This window comes from Schistocerca piceifrons, chromosome 1 (genome assembly GCF_021461385.2).
Source record: "Schistocerca piceifrons isolate TAMUIC-IGC-003096 chromosome 1, iqSchPice1.1, whole genome shotgun sequence".
NCBI lineage: Eukaryota > Metazoa > Arthropoda > Insecta > Orthoptera > Acrididae > Schistocerca > Schistocerca piceifrons.
In genome coordinates, this window is record NC_060138.1 from 351847362 (window position 1) to 351865465 (window position 18104).

An 18104-nucleotide genomic window follows, 5' to 3' on the forward strand; every position below is an offset into this window, starting at 1 on the left:
GAGCGACCGCTACGGTCGCAGGTTCGAATCCTGCCTCGGGCATGGATGTGTCTGATGTCCTTAGCTTGGTTAGGTTTACGTAGTTCTAAGCTCTAGGGGACTGATGACGTCAGAAGTTAAGTCCCATAGTGCTCAGAGCCATTTGAACCATTTTTTGAGTTGTGTGCCTGGATTCGTGATTTCCTCTCACAGAGGTCACAGTTGGTAGTGATAGACGGTAAATCCTCGAGTAGAACAGGAGTGGTGTCTGGCGTTCCGCAAGGTAGTGTCATAGGCCCTCTGCTGTTCCTGATTTCCATAAAAGAATTAAAAGCCGTAAATTCAACTAAATACCTAAGTATTACAATTGCGAACAACTTCTGTTGGAAGGAACACATAGAAAATGTTGTGGGGGAGGCTAACCAAAGACTGCGTTTTATTGGCAGGACACTTAGAAAATGTAACAGACCTACTAAGGAGACTGCTTACACTACGCTTGTCCGTCCTCTTTTAGAATACTGCTGCGCGGTGTGGGATCCTTAGCAGACAGGACTGACGGAGTACATCGAAAAAGTTCAAAGAAAGGCAGCACGATTTGTTTGTTTGTGTGTGTGTGTGTGTGTGTGTGTGTGTGTGTGTGAGAGAGAGAGAGAGAGAGAGAGAGAGAAATCTTATGGGACTTAACTGCTAAGCTCATCAGTCCCTAAGCTTACACACTACCGAACCTAAATTATCCTAACGACGAACACTCACACCCATGCCCGAGGGAGGACTCGAACTTCCGCCGGGACCAGCTGCACAGCGCCTTAGACCACTCGGATAAACCCGCACGGCAGCACGTTTTGTATTATCGCGGAATATGGGAGAGAGTGTCACAGAAATGATACAGGATTTGGGTTGGACATCATTAAAAGAAAGGCGTTTTTCGTTGCGACGGAATCTTCTCACGAATTTCCTATCACCAAGTTGCACCTCCGAATGCAAACATATTTTGTTGACACCGACCTACATAGGGAGGAACGATCACCAAGATAAAATAAGGGAAATCTGAGCTCGTGCGGAAAGATATAGGTGTTCATTCTTTCCGCGCACTATACGAGATTGGAATAATGCAGAATTGTGAAGGTGGTTCGATGAACCCTCTGCCAGGCACTTAAATGTGATTTGCAGAGTATCCATGTAGATGCAAGTGTAGATCTAGGTGATAATCTGAGCAGCCCCCTTAGATTGTTTGCTGATGACGCTGTAATTTACCGTCTAGTAAAATCATCAGACGATCAATTCCTATTACAAAATGATCGAACAGAATTTCTGTACGGTGCGAAAAGTGGCAACTGGCACTAATCAAAGAAAAGTGCGAGGACATCCGATAAATTTTGCGTATACGATAAATCGCACAAATCTAAGGGCTGTCAATTTGACTAAATACCTAGGAATTAGAATTACGAGCAACTTAAATTGGAAAGACCACATAGATAATATTGTGGGGAAAGGCGAAACAAAGACTCCGCTTTGTTGGCAGAACACTTAGGAGATGCGACAAACCCACTAAAGAGAGAGCCTACATTACACTTGTCCGTCCTCTGCTGGAATATTGCTGCGTGGTGTGGGATCCTTACCAGGTAGGATTGACGGAGGACATCGAAAAAGTGCAAAGAAGGGCAGCTCGTTTCGTGTTATCGCGCAATAGGGGTGAGGGCGTCACTGATATGATACGCGAGTTGGGGTGGCTGTCACTGAATCAAAGGCGGTTTTCTTCGCGGAGAGATCTATTTACGAAATTTCAGTCACCAACTTTCTCTTCCGAATGCGAAAATATTTTGTTGACACCCACCTACGTAGGGAAAAATGACCATCGTAATAAAATAAGAGAAATCAGAGCTCGAACGGAAAGATTTAGGTGTTCCTTTTTCCCACGCGCCATTCGAGAGTGGAATGGTAGAGTAGTAGTATGAAAATGGTTCGATGAACCCTATGTCAGGTACTTAGGTGTAAATTCGAGAGTAACCATGAAGATGTAGATGTTAAAGCCTTAATCATCATCGATTGAAATTACGATGGGCGTTCAATAAGTAATGCAACACATCACTCCTCTTGGAAAATTTCGGTTGAAAAAAAAAATGCGGAATTTGTTGTTGGACATCTTGGAATAGTTCCGCTTCAGACCTTATAGTTTCATGAGGCTCCGACGGTTGGCGGTGCTATACGTAGCTTTCAAAAGGGTCTGCAACGGAGGTGCGTTCGAAGCAGAGAGGTGTCATCGAGGTTATTGTGGCGGAAAACCACAGCATCGCAGATATTAAAAGGCGTTTGCAGAACGTCTACGGAGACCTGGCAGTGAACAAAAGCATCGGGAGTCATTGGGTGAGGCGTCTGTCATCACCGCAACAAAGTCGCACAGACCTGTCCGATTCCCGCGTGCCGGCCGCCCGTACACAGCTCTGACTCCTGCAATGTTGGGAAGTGCCGACACTTTCAGTCGAAGTGATCGACGGATCCCAATCAAACACCTCGCTGCACAACTGGATTTCCCTGTTGCTAGAGCTGACACACTCGTCCACCAGTTGTGGTACTCAAAGGTGTGTACCGACTGGGTTCCCTGGCGACTAACAGAAGACCATAAAGAGCAACGAAGGATGATCTGTGCCAAATTGTTTGCGCGGTACGAGGCTTCGTGAAGATATTTTGTCGAATATCGTCGCAGGCGATCAAACTTGGGTTAACCACTTCGAACAGGAAACAAAACGGCAATCCATGAAGGTCGCCAACCACCTCTCATCTGAAGAAAGAGTTCAATGCCACACCCTCAGCCGGTGAAGTCACGGCGACGGTCTTCTTGAGTTATTCTGTTTGATGCTCTCCCTCAACCTTCAACTCTGAAGTATACTGTGCTACCCTCAGGAAACTGAAGAAACGACTTCAGTACTTTCGGCATCACAAAAATGCAAGGAACTTCTCCTTCTCACTGACAACACAAGACCTCACACAAGTTCCGAGAGCAGCTCATAAAAGTTCATTGCACTATTCTTCCTCAAACAGCCCACAGCCCTGATCTCGCGCTTTCCGACTTCCATCAGTCTGGCGCAATGAAGGATACAATCCGCTGGAAGCAGTACGTGGATTTTCATATTTCATTTACTTTTCTTTATTTTATTTACACGTTTAGTTCCGTAGGACCAAACTGAGGAGCATGTCTCCAAGGTCTTGGAACATGTCAGCACATGAAATTACAACATAAAAGTATTAACAGATAAAATAAAATGTTTATGAACTCAGAAAAGTCAACCCATTGCATTGTATTGTATTGTATGTTAACCGGGGACCTAGAAACGACGGAGAGGCTCCGTCCCCGCCGCAGCCGCAGTGGTCCACAACCCCACGACGACTACCGCAGTCCACTTCACCCCTCCGCCGCCCCACACCGAACCCAGGGTTATTGTGCGGTTCGGCCCCCGGTGGACCCCCCAGGGAATGTCTCACACCAGACGAGTGTAGCCCCTATGTTTGCGTGGTAGAGTAATGGTGGCGTACGCGTACGTGGAGAACTTGTTTCCGCAGCAATCGCCGACATAGTGTAACTGAGGCGCAATAAGGGGAACCAGCCCGCATTTGCCGAGGCAGATGGAAAACCGCCTAAAAACCATCCACAGACTGGCCGGTTCACCGGACCTCGACACAAATCTGCCGGGCGGATTCGTTCTGGGGACCAGGAGCTCCTTCCCGCCCGGAAAGCCGTGCGTTAGACCTCACGGCCAACCGGGCGGGCCAAGTCAATCCATACGTTTATGTAAACGCAGTCAACAATATAAGAACCAACTTAATTTGTCAAGGAACTCCTCAACAGAATAGAAGGAGTGACCCATGAGAAAACTCTTCACTTTCGATTTGAAAGCGCGTGGATTACTGCTAAGATTTTTGAGATCTTCTGGTAACTTATTGAAAATGGATGTAGCAGTGTACTAAATGGTTCAAATGGCTCTGAGCACTATGGGACCTAACATCTATGGTCATCAGTCCCATAGCAGTGTACTGCACACCTTTCTGCACAAGAGTTAAGTAAGTCCGATCCGAATGCAGATTGGATTTCTGCCGAGTATTAACTGAGTGAAAGCTGCTAATTCTTCATATATATATAAAGCACTGCTTGTTGGCTTCATGAAATCGTACCTTCTCCAAATGTTTTTACCACTCTTGTTCTTTCAAATGTATTTATGGCGAAAGCTATCACACACAGAGTAGAATTCCATCAGACACGCTAACGGATGTGATTGCGGTAGATCCTCATGCCTTCTGTTGGTTAACTGTGCAAACGAGGCTAAAGACCCAAAAAGGCCTGAAAGAGTCTGGTTATAACATGAGTGAAACGACCAGGAAAGGAGCATCCAGGAAATAGCAACAGCTGACTAGCACTCTGCTCGTTACTCGTACTAAAGCTCCCCTCCTAACGGACTGATTGCAGCAACTGAGTGCTCCTTTCGCACCTGCAAATGGCTTGCTCCGGCTGCTATTCATTTCGCCCTGTCCCTGCTAGGCAAAAGTGTTTCACCAACCATCGTGAGCTTGTGTAGCGATAGCCCATCACTACGGCCCCTATAATTTGGGCGCTATTGGCAGGGCGCGATAGGGTTGTGTTATTACTTTGCTCTCCATAACATTCATTTTGCTGCGTATTGCTCCAGGATATCCACTGGCGTTGTAGACACACTCAGAGTTAACCTTTCCATCGCGGCCCGATAGGCCTTGACATTTCGAAAAGACATGGTTATAAACTAAATTGTACATCTGGTTAAAAAGAAAAATCAGCGATACCTGATTATTCGTTTACAGCCGATCCAGTGCTACGAGAGAGGAAATACCACCGTACTACGCTGCTGGAGGGAAAAAGTTCGCGAGTACACATAGCGGGAGTCTGATTTAAAGAACGCGTATTTTGTTATGTTGATTGGTTCTGGACTCGAGCATTCAGATACTTGAAGAGTTACAGAATCTGAGGACAAGGAATCTCACAGTACTTATATTATAAATTACTGTAATACATATATACATGCGCAAGCACGCGCGCGCGCACACACACACACACACACACACACACACACACACACACACACACACACACTACGTGCAGATCATTTCCGGATCTCACCTACAAATACGTTTTTATTTTCTCCAATCCGTGTTCCACATATTAAAAAAAAAAAAAAAAACTGCGTTACTCTCCATCAGAAATCTGATGCAAGGATATATTCTTCATCGTCGAGACTAGTTTTCACAACAACAAAAATGTACTGTTACCTTGCAGCAGGTCTTTGGGACGGGGCCAAGGCCTGTGAAAACTATTTAACAGTCATCATGCTCCACTTATGGCTGTCTATGTTTTACTGTGTGTTCTTGTTATGTCGACAGTTTTACCATACTGAATCTCCTAAAAACATACAAACTAATTAGAAAGAGATAAGAACGTAATGAGGGACACAAAGGACGTCTGAATAGTGAGCACAAAATGTTATCATGCTCGTACGTACCCCAAGTACTAAGAGATGAAAACTGTGACGTATTATGAGTAGCTTTGCGAAATTCTACAAAGTCAATTTGTACCACTGCACGATATAAGATCAAGTTATAAATAATGGTAACTATGGTGCATTACGTCGCAGTTTACAAAGTCCTTGGTACATAATATACCATCACTTCATTTGATTTTATATCAAGGATATCGTCCTTGTACCACGCCATTTTCAGTTCTTCGTTCACATTTCATATGCTGCCTAAAGTAACAACCATATCTTACAAAACATTACAGATCCAATTACCAAATTATTTCTGGAGATTGTAACAAGCAGACAGGGGTCTGTGAGAAACTTAATCGGTACAAAATGCAGTATGCGAACTTTTCCTTCGACAGGTTCTTGACTTTCAACAAACGGCATGAGGTAAAGTGGTGCCATTTCTGAGGTCCAGACAGTTCGCACATCTAAGACTATTGCTTGTAGCACCTGACAGTGGCGAATACCTCAGTTGTTAAAATATTGTACAGAAGAATAGAATTGAAGACCCCCCTCAAAGAACGTTGTGTATCCCAACTACATTATTTTTCAGGAACTAAAAATAACTTGTTTTCCTTTGGTACTATTTGTTTACGCGTTTTATTGTGTACAGTCAAGTGATAAGTACGTACCTGAATTACAGAAACCGACATGTATTTAAGACATTACGGAACATTTAGAAAGATTTCTCAATTTTCTGTAGCTTTCCATGTAACATGGTTGCATGCCCTGTAGAAGTACACTGTGGAGTATTGTGTGTGTGTGTGTGTGTGTGTGTGTGTGTGTGTGTGTGTGTGTGTGAGAGAGAGAGAGAGAGAGAGAGAGAGAGAGAGAAACACAACTCTTTGAATGAACAAGTACTCATAGCTTTTAAGGTACGCATTTTAGAGCACATCATTACTGGACTTTTTTTTCTTGTTTTGCTCCATACTACCACTTCCCAAAATATGGAAAGCAAAGAGCTTGCAGTAGACGAGATTTGTTTCACACCATCGGAAATCAAGAATTGCTCATAGCTCTTAAGGTATGCGTTTTGGAGCCCACTTTTACTTGTCTTTTTTGTTTCTAATGATCATTCCTGCCATATCCATGAATATTCTCCACTACTTCTGAAACACCCTGTATATATTATCAGACCTACTGAAATAATACAATGTATATATTTACTCAATCTCCAAACTAAGACAAACTAGTTTTATGCAGGACAAGAAACAATAACAAAGGAAAAGTTAAACACTGGAAAAATAAAGTGACCTGTTTCCCTGTATTGTACGTCAAGGTATTTACACGTATTCAAGACGTCCAGCATTTTGTCTTCCGGTAGAGGGAGAAACTCTTTATACAGCAAAGAAATTTACGATTGACGGGCATCGGAAAAGTTCAAAGAATGGCAGCTCATTTTGTATGACCGCGAAATCGGGGAAAGATTGTCACGGACATGATACGCGAGTTGGGGTGGTAATCATTAAAGCAAAGGCGTTTTTCATTGCGGCGAGATCGTTTCATGAAATTCCAATCTACTTTTTCCTCTGGATGCGAAAATATTTTGTTGGCACCCCTCTGCATATGGAGAATTGATCATTGTAATAAACAGAACTCTGAGATCGCATGGAAAGATTTAAGTGTTCCTTTTTCCCGTGCGCTGTCAGAGAGCGGAACATTAGAGAAATAGTACGAAAGAGGTTCGATGCACCCACTACCAGGCGCTTGAGTGTGAATTCCTCAATAGACATGTAGATGCTGACGCAGGAAACCTCAAAATAGATGCAGAGATGTTAACTTGAGGTTGATTATCCTTTGTTTTTAGCTGAGAATGACGTAATCATGGGTGAATGACGTTATGACTAGTAATCAGATAACACTGAATTTGGATCATTCGCAGAGATATTCAACCACGTAACTAGTACTTTTCAAGTTTGGATCACACTGACTAATTCCTTCAAGAACACTGGCAGCTGCAGTCATTTTGGCTCATTTCCTTTATAATGAAAGATGTACTTAAATAACCATCAGATATTATACATATGTACATATACAAAAAATAAAGATATATTCATATGTAATCATGACCTCCATTCCTGTTCTTTTATTCGATTAATGTAGAAGCACGGCCTCAGGGCACAAAGCTATGTCCCGAAACAATAAACTGTTCCTATACTGCTGTAAAATATCCTGACGAAACAAGACAGTTTTACGTCAATGTTCCGTTGTTGTTATGCCCAAATCAACGATCACACCAAACAAATTATTGTAGTGTAAAGTTTTTACGTCATAATGATACACAACGTTCTTGCACGAATCACGTATGATGTAATTTTTTCCCGCACGTCTTTACCAGCCGTAGAAATACAAGATATTCCACGGTTCTTCCTACTTCTCTTGACATTCTGCTTCCAGTTCGATCGATCTGTTCGCTTTCTATGCTCTTACTTAACTCTCCCAGCGCCTAGCCCGCAGATTCTACGGGCGGCGCTCCCTTCCAAAAGCGCCAAGCCCATATGTTCTACGGGCCAGCGTATTTTGTTGATTAGAAAGCGCTGCGCGTTGTTTTCCCACCTCTGACTGTAGACGTTTGTACTGTTATTAGTAGACGGGTAGATGGCGTTAATATGCGTATTGTTTTCGCGTTGTTTAGTTCGTTGTGAGTCATTGGTTTCGCCTGTGGATAGAGCACGTTATTGGTATTCTGTGTAAGAGAAATGGCGCATCTTGGATTACCTGATGAGGAAACTGCCGATTTGCTGAATTTTGGAGGCATTGTCGATGCTCTATACAGTGAAGAAGATTTGGACGATACGGGTGTCTTTGAAGGCGATTGCAGTAAATGCGTTCAGGCGGTAACAGTTCTTTCATTTGCTCTTGTTAGGAGTATCGAATACATTTTGGTTACATAGTTCATTTCAGACCAAGAAAATGACAGTAACTGGTTTCACTACCAATCTTGCCAACTGCTCCAAATAAGCAAAACCGGCCTGTAGGCTGAATGACACAAAGACATTTTCTGCAACATTTACCACCGACAAGCTAAAAATATGGCTCCCGTGTATGTTATGTTCTTCAAAATCAAAGAAAGAAAGTGGGGAAGAATCTCGCGAGGAGACACATTATCAGTGCGTACAGTGGACTGTGGCGTTGTGTGTGGAACCCTAGTTTAAAATATTTCATACTAAAATGCAGAATAAATCCATGAAGGAAGTGCTATTTAAAGACGATATTCAGCCCTGATGGTTATATATTTATGAACTCATTAACTCTACATGTGTGAATGTATGATTTTTTTTTAAATTTTGGAAAACAATGTCATGTATAACAAATATAATTTATCTGTGTTCTACCAGACAGGATTTGGTTTATAGTTCCACATTAAAAAAGACAAAATGGCCTTAAAATAGCGTTAATTTTGTATATATACCTTCCGATGTTTTCCAAGATATAAATTGCGAACATGGGTATTGGATCGGTACTGAGAGTATTAACCATATAATACCCTTTGGAGTAAAACTTTGCATCAGCAGCATCACCGTTTTCACTGATATACAACGTTCTTCCAGGGCGTTAAACATTAAAACTACAAATAACTGAATTTGTGAGCAGAAACGAAGACATGCGTTGCTATGGTAGCAAGTATCCTATGATCTACCACTTTATTGCAGCGAAAACTCGATGTTACCACAAATGCGATATACAACCTTCTTTGAGAGAGGTCTTCAGTTGTCAACAAGGATCCATATACTGAAGTAGCAAGCTCTTGGAAATGCCGTTAGACGTCACACTTAAGAACAACGTGCTGTCATTTCGCGTCCCGTATTCAATAACGCTTCGTCCAAATTAGCTGCACCCAAGTTAATGCATGCAGAATGTCATTCGCAAAATGCAGTTCTGCGTAATAGCCCGTCATATAGGACACAGCATTCCTCCCGCTTCCCGCACAGGCAACGCCCAGTTTGTATGCATATCTGCAAGCCCCCTCAACCATAAAATGGAAATCACGTCGATTATTACGTGGCTACTTGTAAGCCAGGCAGTGGCATGATTTCAGTGGGGCATATCATAGCCGGTAATATGCACCTACACAGCTTGCAGAGGAATTCCAAGGTGCTAGCGATTTACGATCCCAGTATTAATAAAGAGCTTTTAAAATGCAGTAACTAGAAATTTACTAAGATGTCGAAATAATGACAAACATGTAGCTAAAACATGTTAATCGATAATTTTATTCTGTAGTAGGTTTTTAACATACTGCAGCAGCTTTCGCTGATGTCTTGAACACTGTCAGTTGACATGAAAGTATCAGTATTCAGCATAGCAAGATAAATACAAATTACATTTTTTGAATTTTTTCAACTGTGTACTCCAGCGGCAAATAGTCAATACGACTTTCTTCTAGTCAATTTTTTCGTTTGTACATACAGTCACTGCTAATATACTTCAAAGAACATACAACAGGAAGGGAAGAGTCAAGATTTCGTCATCCAGTTTAGGAAAGTATTTAACATCAATACTACAACACAATCACAACCACATATACCACTGAACTCACAAAAAACAGCGTTAGTTTACGCCCAGCTGATACAAACTATATTAGTGCATTTGCGTATTCCGTTCACTCATAAAAGCACGTTAGTGGTTAATGCAGTACACAGATAATTAAATTACACATCACTACTCTGTGTTTCAGTTAATTATTTTGCATATATACATAGGTTGCTGATAGGTCTTCCGCTATTGAGTTTTTTGCTTTGGATCATATTAGAACTAAAAAAAACTCTGTATGTGTTTCCAACTCGTTTTTCAGCTTTCAAATCGTTGCGTTAGTAGACAGTAGGATTGTTCCTGGCAAGGTACTCACGGAACAGAGATGAGAAGTCGTTAAATAACCACTCCTCTAAGAAGAGAAAAAGGACATTTAAAATTTGCGATGGCACAAAATGAAGCGCCAAGCACCAGTCCTATTCTCTAAGCTTCACGGATGATGGCCATTTTAGGACTGGCAATTTCCACACAGAAAATAAAGAGGCGTTTGAGAAGACTACCATTCAAGAATGTGTCAAAAATGTGGATTTCTTTGGAAGGATTATCTCTCGAGTTTTGAGGATCCTAAGAGGATTGAATAATCTTTAAGGATATCGTGGAGCATAAGTTGTAAACGAGAATTCATTTGTGAAGGGAGTACAGATAAAATTATCCACGTTCAGAAGATATACAGATTTTATTCTTGAAATATTCCCGGCGTTGAGAGTATTCCTTGAAATTTCAGGGTTGCTGCAGGATGAAGTCGACTTCATGCCATCAAAATTAATCAGATCTTCTGCTAAACGAATTTCCTCCGATTTCTCACTAACTGAATCCCAGAAGGATCACGTCGAGGCCAAGATTTCCGTGGCGGAATATTCCACGGAATGTCCTGTGGAAATACAATGCTCAGCGATGGCCGTCTTCCTGGGCTGCGAAAGGCGAGTGCGGCGATTATGTTTAATGCGTCTTTCACACACTGTGCCCGTTGCATGACCAATGCAGACTCTACCACACTGGTACGGTATTCTGTGGAGTGCAGACCACTGGCAAAGCCTGCACTGGTCAGACAACGCGCACAGTGTGTGAGAGGCGCGTTGAACATGATCGCCACACACGCCTTTTGCAGCCATCGCCGAGCATTCTATCTCCACATTTTATAACTAATGACACGTCTGCCGAGCGTTAATTTTACTAATTTAACATCTGAATGTTGGTCGCGCAATCCCGCATTACGACAGAGAGAGCGCATGTAGTATCACGATTACGGACGTGCTTGCGCGCCACAGATAGAGCAAGATTCGAAGAGGGTGCCAAACTCGACAGATACGATACGATAATGCAGTGCCTGTGTTAGTCCGAATTACGATGCAATGTAATTCGGAATAATAGAGACACTGAAATATCGTATTTATCCAAGGACATTGGGCAAACGACTTTCAAGTAAAATATCTTGCCTGTATGGGAATATACGGAATGGATGCACGAGAGCACTTGGCAGAGATGTGGTTGACGACATACGGAAATCTGGGTAGGGCCGTCAGTCGTGCTCGGATAGCATAATGGTAAGGCGGCCATTCACGATAAAAGGGAAACCCGGTTTTGAGTCCCGGTCCGGCACAAATTGTCAGTGTCGTCATTCCATTCTACAGTTGATGGTTGTCCACATTTGCAATTGCGAATACAGCTCATGTATGAACTCGACAGAGGTTGCTCATGTAGCGGCTGCCTTGGGGCACGCGCCAAATTTGGTATAAAGTCAGCGATGTGAACAAGTAGTCTCCAGTGAAAAACACCCACCTGAAGAAGACTGAATGGTTGTCAGCTGAAATATCGTGGCAAGAAGTCGATGTCATCCGGCTGCAATCCCAAAATTCTTGGAATAACAGAGGTCTGTATGAGTATCAGTCACCAAGAATGAATAGATGTGGAATGTGGGGACCAAAACGTACAATAACAGACATACAGGGTATTTTGCTAAATGCGGGCCAACTGCGGGAAATGATACATATCAACATATGACCAGAAATGGGTTCCAAGGGATGTACACCCACTTGAACGAGGAGGTAAAAGAGCTCTGACACAGTAAGTGTCGACGATTGAAAGCGCACATCAAACTCACCCTGCAGGTCGGAATTTTCAGTCCTAGGGTCTTATTGGTCTGGTGACAGCGAACGATCAGCTCCGGTTCATTCTCAGTGTGTAAGCGACCGCTTCCTGGGACCAGTCATCTTGTCATCCTTCCACAGCGCCTCACAGGCGAAGCGTATCACCGTGGGTGCGCCTGCCTTTCGCTAGAAGACGTGCCGTTGGTGGTACGAAGGGTACTGTGGCCACTGCATGATAGTGCTCACTTCCGCATTTCCGTGTGGAGGCATCTCGACATTATCTACTGCAACCACACATTGGAACTAAACCGTTGACGATGATTCGCTGCCGCTGTACCACTAAAACGCTAGTACAGACAGACCACTCCCACTTGTCTGGTGTGTCCTCGTGTGTGCTTTGAGTCATTGCAACCTACGCTGTCAAAGTTCTTTAACCTTAAAGTTCAACTGTCCATATGTTGTCTTTTGTCCCTATCCTGTCACGGAACTTGTTAACTCCACAGAAGCTTTCGTGCACAGCTTTGTGACCAGCACTCCTGGAAGAAAAGATATCCCATGTCGTTTAATCGTAAGAGCTAGCCCGCGTTTAGCAAGGGTTTGGGTTCGTGCCCCAGTCTGGCACACAGCTTTACCTGTCAGTAAGTTTTGGAAGAACGCTCACTCCTCTATAGAGAAACTTGGGCCAAGTTTCAAACGCAATGATTGAAGTACTCAGTATGTTTCCCAGCTGACACGGTTAAAACAGAATAAAATTGGTTTTAAAATACAGGACTGTGTGTCTGTTCTACCACTCACCTAAGTAATTTATCTGTAAAACTCAGCATTTGTGTGCAATCCATGTTTCAAGGTTGACTATGTCAAGACTAGTCGCCAAAAAACGACACTGTGTACATTATAGTTACGACCAACAGATTACGATATATCATAAATGTACGAGGGTTGCCCTGAAAGTAATGCACCGCATTTTCTTTACTCAACAGTTCTTTATCGAACATAATGAGAATTACACACACGAAAGAATGGTGTTTTATCTACACACCCAATTTTTCCACATCATGTCCATCCCGTTCTATGGCTATCCTCCAGCGAGAAACAAGGGCGTCTATTCCCTGTCGGTACCAATCCCTGAGCTGGTGGCGATGCTTCTCATCGTCGTCATAATGTTTTCCACGAGAGGCATCCTTTAATGGCCCAAACAAGTGGAAGTCCGAAGAGGCTAGGTCAGGGTTGTCAGGTGTGACAGCCGTGTATGGTCTCTCCGGCTTCTGCAAACCGTGGATCTCCGCCGAACCGTCTTCTGATGACCTCACCCTCCGTGTCCAGCGACTAACTGTACTTCCGTCAACAGAAGATGTTCCATAGGCTTTGCAGAAGGATTTGTGAATATTTCTCACAGTTTCTTTCCCTGCAGTGAGAACTTCAATGACGGGACGTTGCTTGTAACGTACATCACCTACAGACGCCATTTTGAAACTGTCCTGCAGCTACGCTATCTGTCGGAAGTGACGGAAACTTGGCGTGCTCACTCAGGAGACTTCAAATAGTACATACGTTTCGCATTCTAGTATTGTTTTCGACTGAGAAAAAAAATGCGGTGCATTACTTTCTGGGCAACCCTCGTATTACTCTGTCTCGTCAAAAGTATCTGGACACATTAGAGGACATTTATATGGAGCGTGTCCACCTTTCGCCTTTACGACGACTTGAACTCCGCTGGGGACGCATTCAGTGACGTGTTAGTGACGCTGAACGCTGGGGTCTGGAGAGAATGTGTACCACTGGGGTCAGATAGGGACTCTAGGCAGGCCAGTCCACTTCCGGAATGCTACTGTCCACAAACCATTGTCTCACAGGTGCTGCTTTACGATAGGATGCATTGTCGTGCTGTAACAATCACAGTCTACGAACTATTTCTCTACTGTACGCTGTACACAATGCTGTAGGATGTGTTCACATCGTTCCGCATCTAGCGTTCTCTTAAGCGCAATAAGAGGACCGCACACTAACTACGGAAAACGTCCCCATAACATTACAGCATTTTCTCTGAACTTCGCCGTTGGCACCACGCAAGCTGCCATGTAATGTTTTCCCAGCATTCGCCAAATCGAAACCCTTCCATCAGCGTGACTGGTCACTCCAAATCACTTCTTTCAAGTTACCCAATGCCCAGTGGCTTCGCTCTTTAGACCACCTAAAGCGTCGCTTAGCACTGTGTGCATATGACCAGTTGCTCGACCATTGTTCCGCCTGAGCAGCTGGACTGCTGGTAGGACTTGGAGCTCACGAGTGATTATTTCCCCTTTTCTCACGAATTTGTAAAACGACACCCCTCCACAATGTTAGACGATCCCTGTCCGCCAGTACACGAGGTCTCCCTATCTCTCGTTTTAGCTGCGGTTCTTCCTTGGCGTTTCGCTCCACAATCACATCACCAACAGTCGACGTGGGCAGCTTTACATGAGTCGAAATGTCTTTAATGGACCTGTTACTCAGTTGACGTCCCATGACTACTGTACATTCGAAATTACTGAATTCAGCTGACCGACCCATTCTGCTGTTTCCGCCCCTGCTGACAACACAGTGCTCCCCGGCATCTCTTATACTGGCGAGTCCGCCTTCCGTGACATATGGTGGCTAGTTAGGCAGGGGTGAGCGAATACTTTTGATCAGGTAACATACTTGGCGAAAACCTGAATACGAGGATTGCTTGAAAAGTTCTCGGAATCACCACGAGAGGTCAGCGCTGGCGCAACGAGTAGTTCACCTGATATTCACTGGACTGCTGCCTGTAAACACGTTCCACGTCAGTGCTCTTGGAAGAGAGCTGTGGCGGTGACGTGGCACGTTTTTGTTTCCGCGTAGTGATTTGCGAGGACGGAAAAAATCGAGATCCCAGCAGTGATTAAGTACTTCGTAAAGAAAGGTATGAAAGCAAAGGACATTTATGCCGATTGCCAGAATAAACTGATGGGGGGGGGGGGGGGGGGGCGGCTCTGCGCCTTCATATTCAACTGTTTCCAAGTGGGCAAATGAATTTAAACTTGGTCGGGAGAGCTTAGATTATGATATCCGCGCAGTGGTCGGCCAAGATGTGTCACTACTCCAGAAATCATTGCAGAAGTTAAATAGTTATGGAGGATCGCAGATTGAAAGTGCGTGAAATTGCTCTGTCATCTGAAAGGGTATATCACATTTTAACCGAAGAATTAGAAATGAAAAAATTATCAGCAAGATGTGTGCCGCGACTCTTGAAGCGCGCCCGCACCCATGTGCCGTCGCAATGGAAAAATTACGCGAACTAAGGGTATGAATAGTTGCCACACTCGCCTTATTCACCTGATATGGCTCTGTCAGACTTCCATCTATTCCCAAAGCTGGAAATTTTTCATGGTGGACGAAGATTCACTTCAAACGAAGAACTGATAGCCGGAGTTGACAACTATTTTGCAGGCCTGGAGGAAACGTTTTCGATATGAGATCAAGGCACTAGAACATCGTTGGACTAAGTGCATTAATCTACATGGAGACTACATTGAAAAATAAAAAAAAGTTTCAGTGATGTAACTACTTTTTTTCTATTCCGTTCCGAGAACTTTTCAAACCATCCTCTTATTTGGTTGAACTATGCGCTTACAGGGCCAAATTCTCCAAAAGAGACATTGCTGCGCTGTGATGCGTCACTTATGACTCTTGTGTTTCTTCTGGCCATAATCACCGATTAAGCTATTTTCTTTTCAGCGATCTTTGCTTCTACTGTAGTTAATTCGCAAGGTTTATCACATGAACTGTACACAAATTCTGAGTTGTAGATATTAGTGGCCTTGATGGATGGTAGGGCAGGCACTTTTCCGCATTTTACAATCACTGCTGTTCGGTTTTAGCTATTCAAGCTGGGCGCTTTCAGTTACAGAAAAATGTGAATAACCGCCAACCACCAGATATATTCGTGTAACCAACTACTCTCAGTAACTGAAAAGCTTTCTCGTAAGTGACTTTTCCTAGTAAACAGCTGAAGACTTCTCAGCACCTCTTCGGACATAAAAAAACATGACTATTCTAAAATACACAAGATATTTAGAAGCAGTAATCAAAAATTTACATTTAAATTCCACTGAAGTAACATAAGCAGATATTAACTTTGAGTGATAATGGATACACAGCCTCTGTAAATTCTTTAAGGGACGTCATTTTCGGCATTTGGCTGTAACGGTTTGTATTGTGCTATTGCAATTTAGGCTATATGCCATTGTCAGACATCTACAAAAATAAATTTGATGTCCTAAGAAAAACGTGACAGGAAGACAGCAGTGCGTACAAAAAATTTGTTGCTAACATCCACATATTTACAAGATACGATGTCATAATACGACCCATTTCCATGCCGTGATATTACATTGTATATTTTAAGTTTGTGAACGTTAACAGACTGCAAATCTGTAGCACCTACTGTTGCTCTTCTAAAACCTTCACCTTAAACTCTATGTTTTATTTTTTGTGGATGCTTGACAGTTTCACATAAGTCGAAATTGCAACAGCGCAATGAAAAATGTTACAGCCGAAAGCGAAAGAGTGACGTAATGTAAACAAGTAAACACATTTTTTAATTTTTTTGTCTAGTTCGCATTCATACAGAATTTCTTGAAGGACGCGGTTGTTCGCTCTGGCTGTTAAAATTATTTATGTATTACATCCACAATTGTGGTTTCGAACTCTGACATTTTATGGTGGAATACTGCGAGACTGCCGAAATTACAACCGCAGAATTGATAAACAATTAATTTGAACAGTTGAAGGTGTAAATGGTGTCTTATTTTGAGTATGTTTGTTATCATAAGTGTGGTACAGAGTTCCTATTACAGGCTGTGCGGGTAGTTCATTAGACTTGATAGATGAAATTTTGATAAGGAACTCGTGTCCAGAAAAGTCCCGTTTGGTTGCAAAATAAGAGTGAAGATCGGATCGCTTTGATATCTTCCGCTTCATCATAAGCTCACAGCGGAGACAGTGAGCTCTCTGACGTGTGTTCTCTGCAAGAGACGCTCCACGTACCGACCCTGCTGTTCTCCGACGCATGTTCTCATACACAGTCGATAAACCCTCGTGTGCGCCCAATAACTTCTGCTGCCGAAAGGAGATGTTCTTCCTACTGCGCATGAGTCTCGTACACAAGACTTCTCGTATCGCCCCTCAAGAGAAAGTCGAGAGGAGGTAACATATACAGGACATAAAATCACCTCTGAGGCCTGCGATCATTTTTATGTTAATAATTGGCAACCAATACTGTACAATCGCAATAAAGTCATGAGACGTTCAATTGAAGCTTTTATTACAACATGTTACGCGTTTCGGGATTACACCCATCTTCAGACATCACAAACTTCAGCTCCTTCCTAACCAAGCAGGCGTACAGCCTTGACAACTCTAAGAAAGTGCCGAATAACATATGACTATAACTGCGACATAATCAGTGCTTGTTGTTAAGGCTGTAAGCCAGGTTGGTTAGGAAGGAGTTGAAGTTTGTGATGTCTGAAGATGGGTGTAATCACCAAACGCGTAACATGTTCTAATAAAAGAGTCAATTGAACATCTCATGACTTTATTGCGAGAGGAGGTGAATCTGGCGAGCGTGATGGCCAAAGAGTTAGTCTACTTCGGTTTCCCACCTTTCACAGTACGTTTGGTTGAGATATTCGTGGACGCCACGTGGAAAATGCGCGGTTGCGCCACGATGTTGTAAGCACAGTTGCTGATGGAGTGACAGTAAAAGATCTTCCAATAGATCGATTAGTACCTCTTGTACGAATGTAAAGTGTCTGAAACCCGTTAGGCAGTACGGAAGAACCTACATAAAGGAGGACACTTTAAAGTGATCCTGTCTTCAAACTTATCTCTCATCCAAACAGTTCCGGAAGAACCTACATAAAGGAGGACACTTTAAAGTGATCCTGTCTTCAAACTTATC

The 18104-nt window shown here is 43.1% G+C and overlaps 1 protein-coding gene across 1 annotated transcript in view; it reads right to left on the minus strand.

Annotated features, from left to right (window-relative positions):
* LOC124720760 (synaptotagmin-like protein 5) overlaps positions 1–18104 on the minus strand; it is a 261508-nt gene that overhangs the window by 25201 nt on the left and 218203 nt on the right. The window lies entirely within an intron of this gene.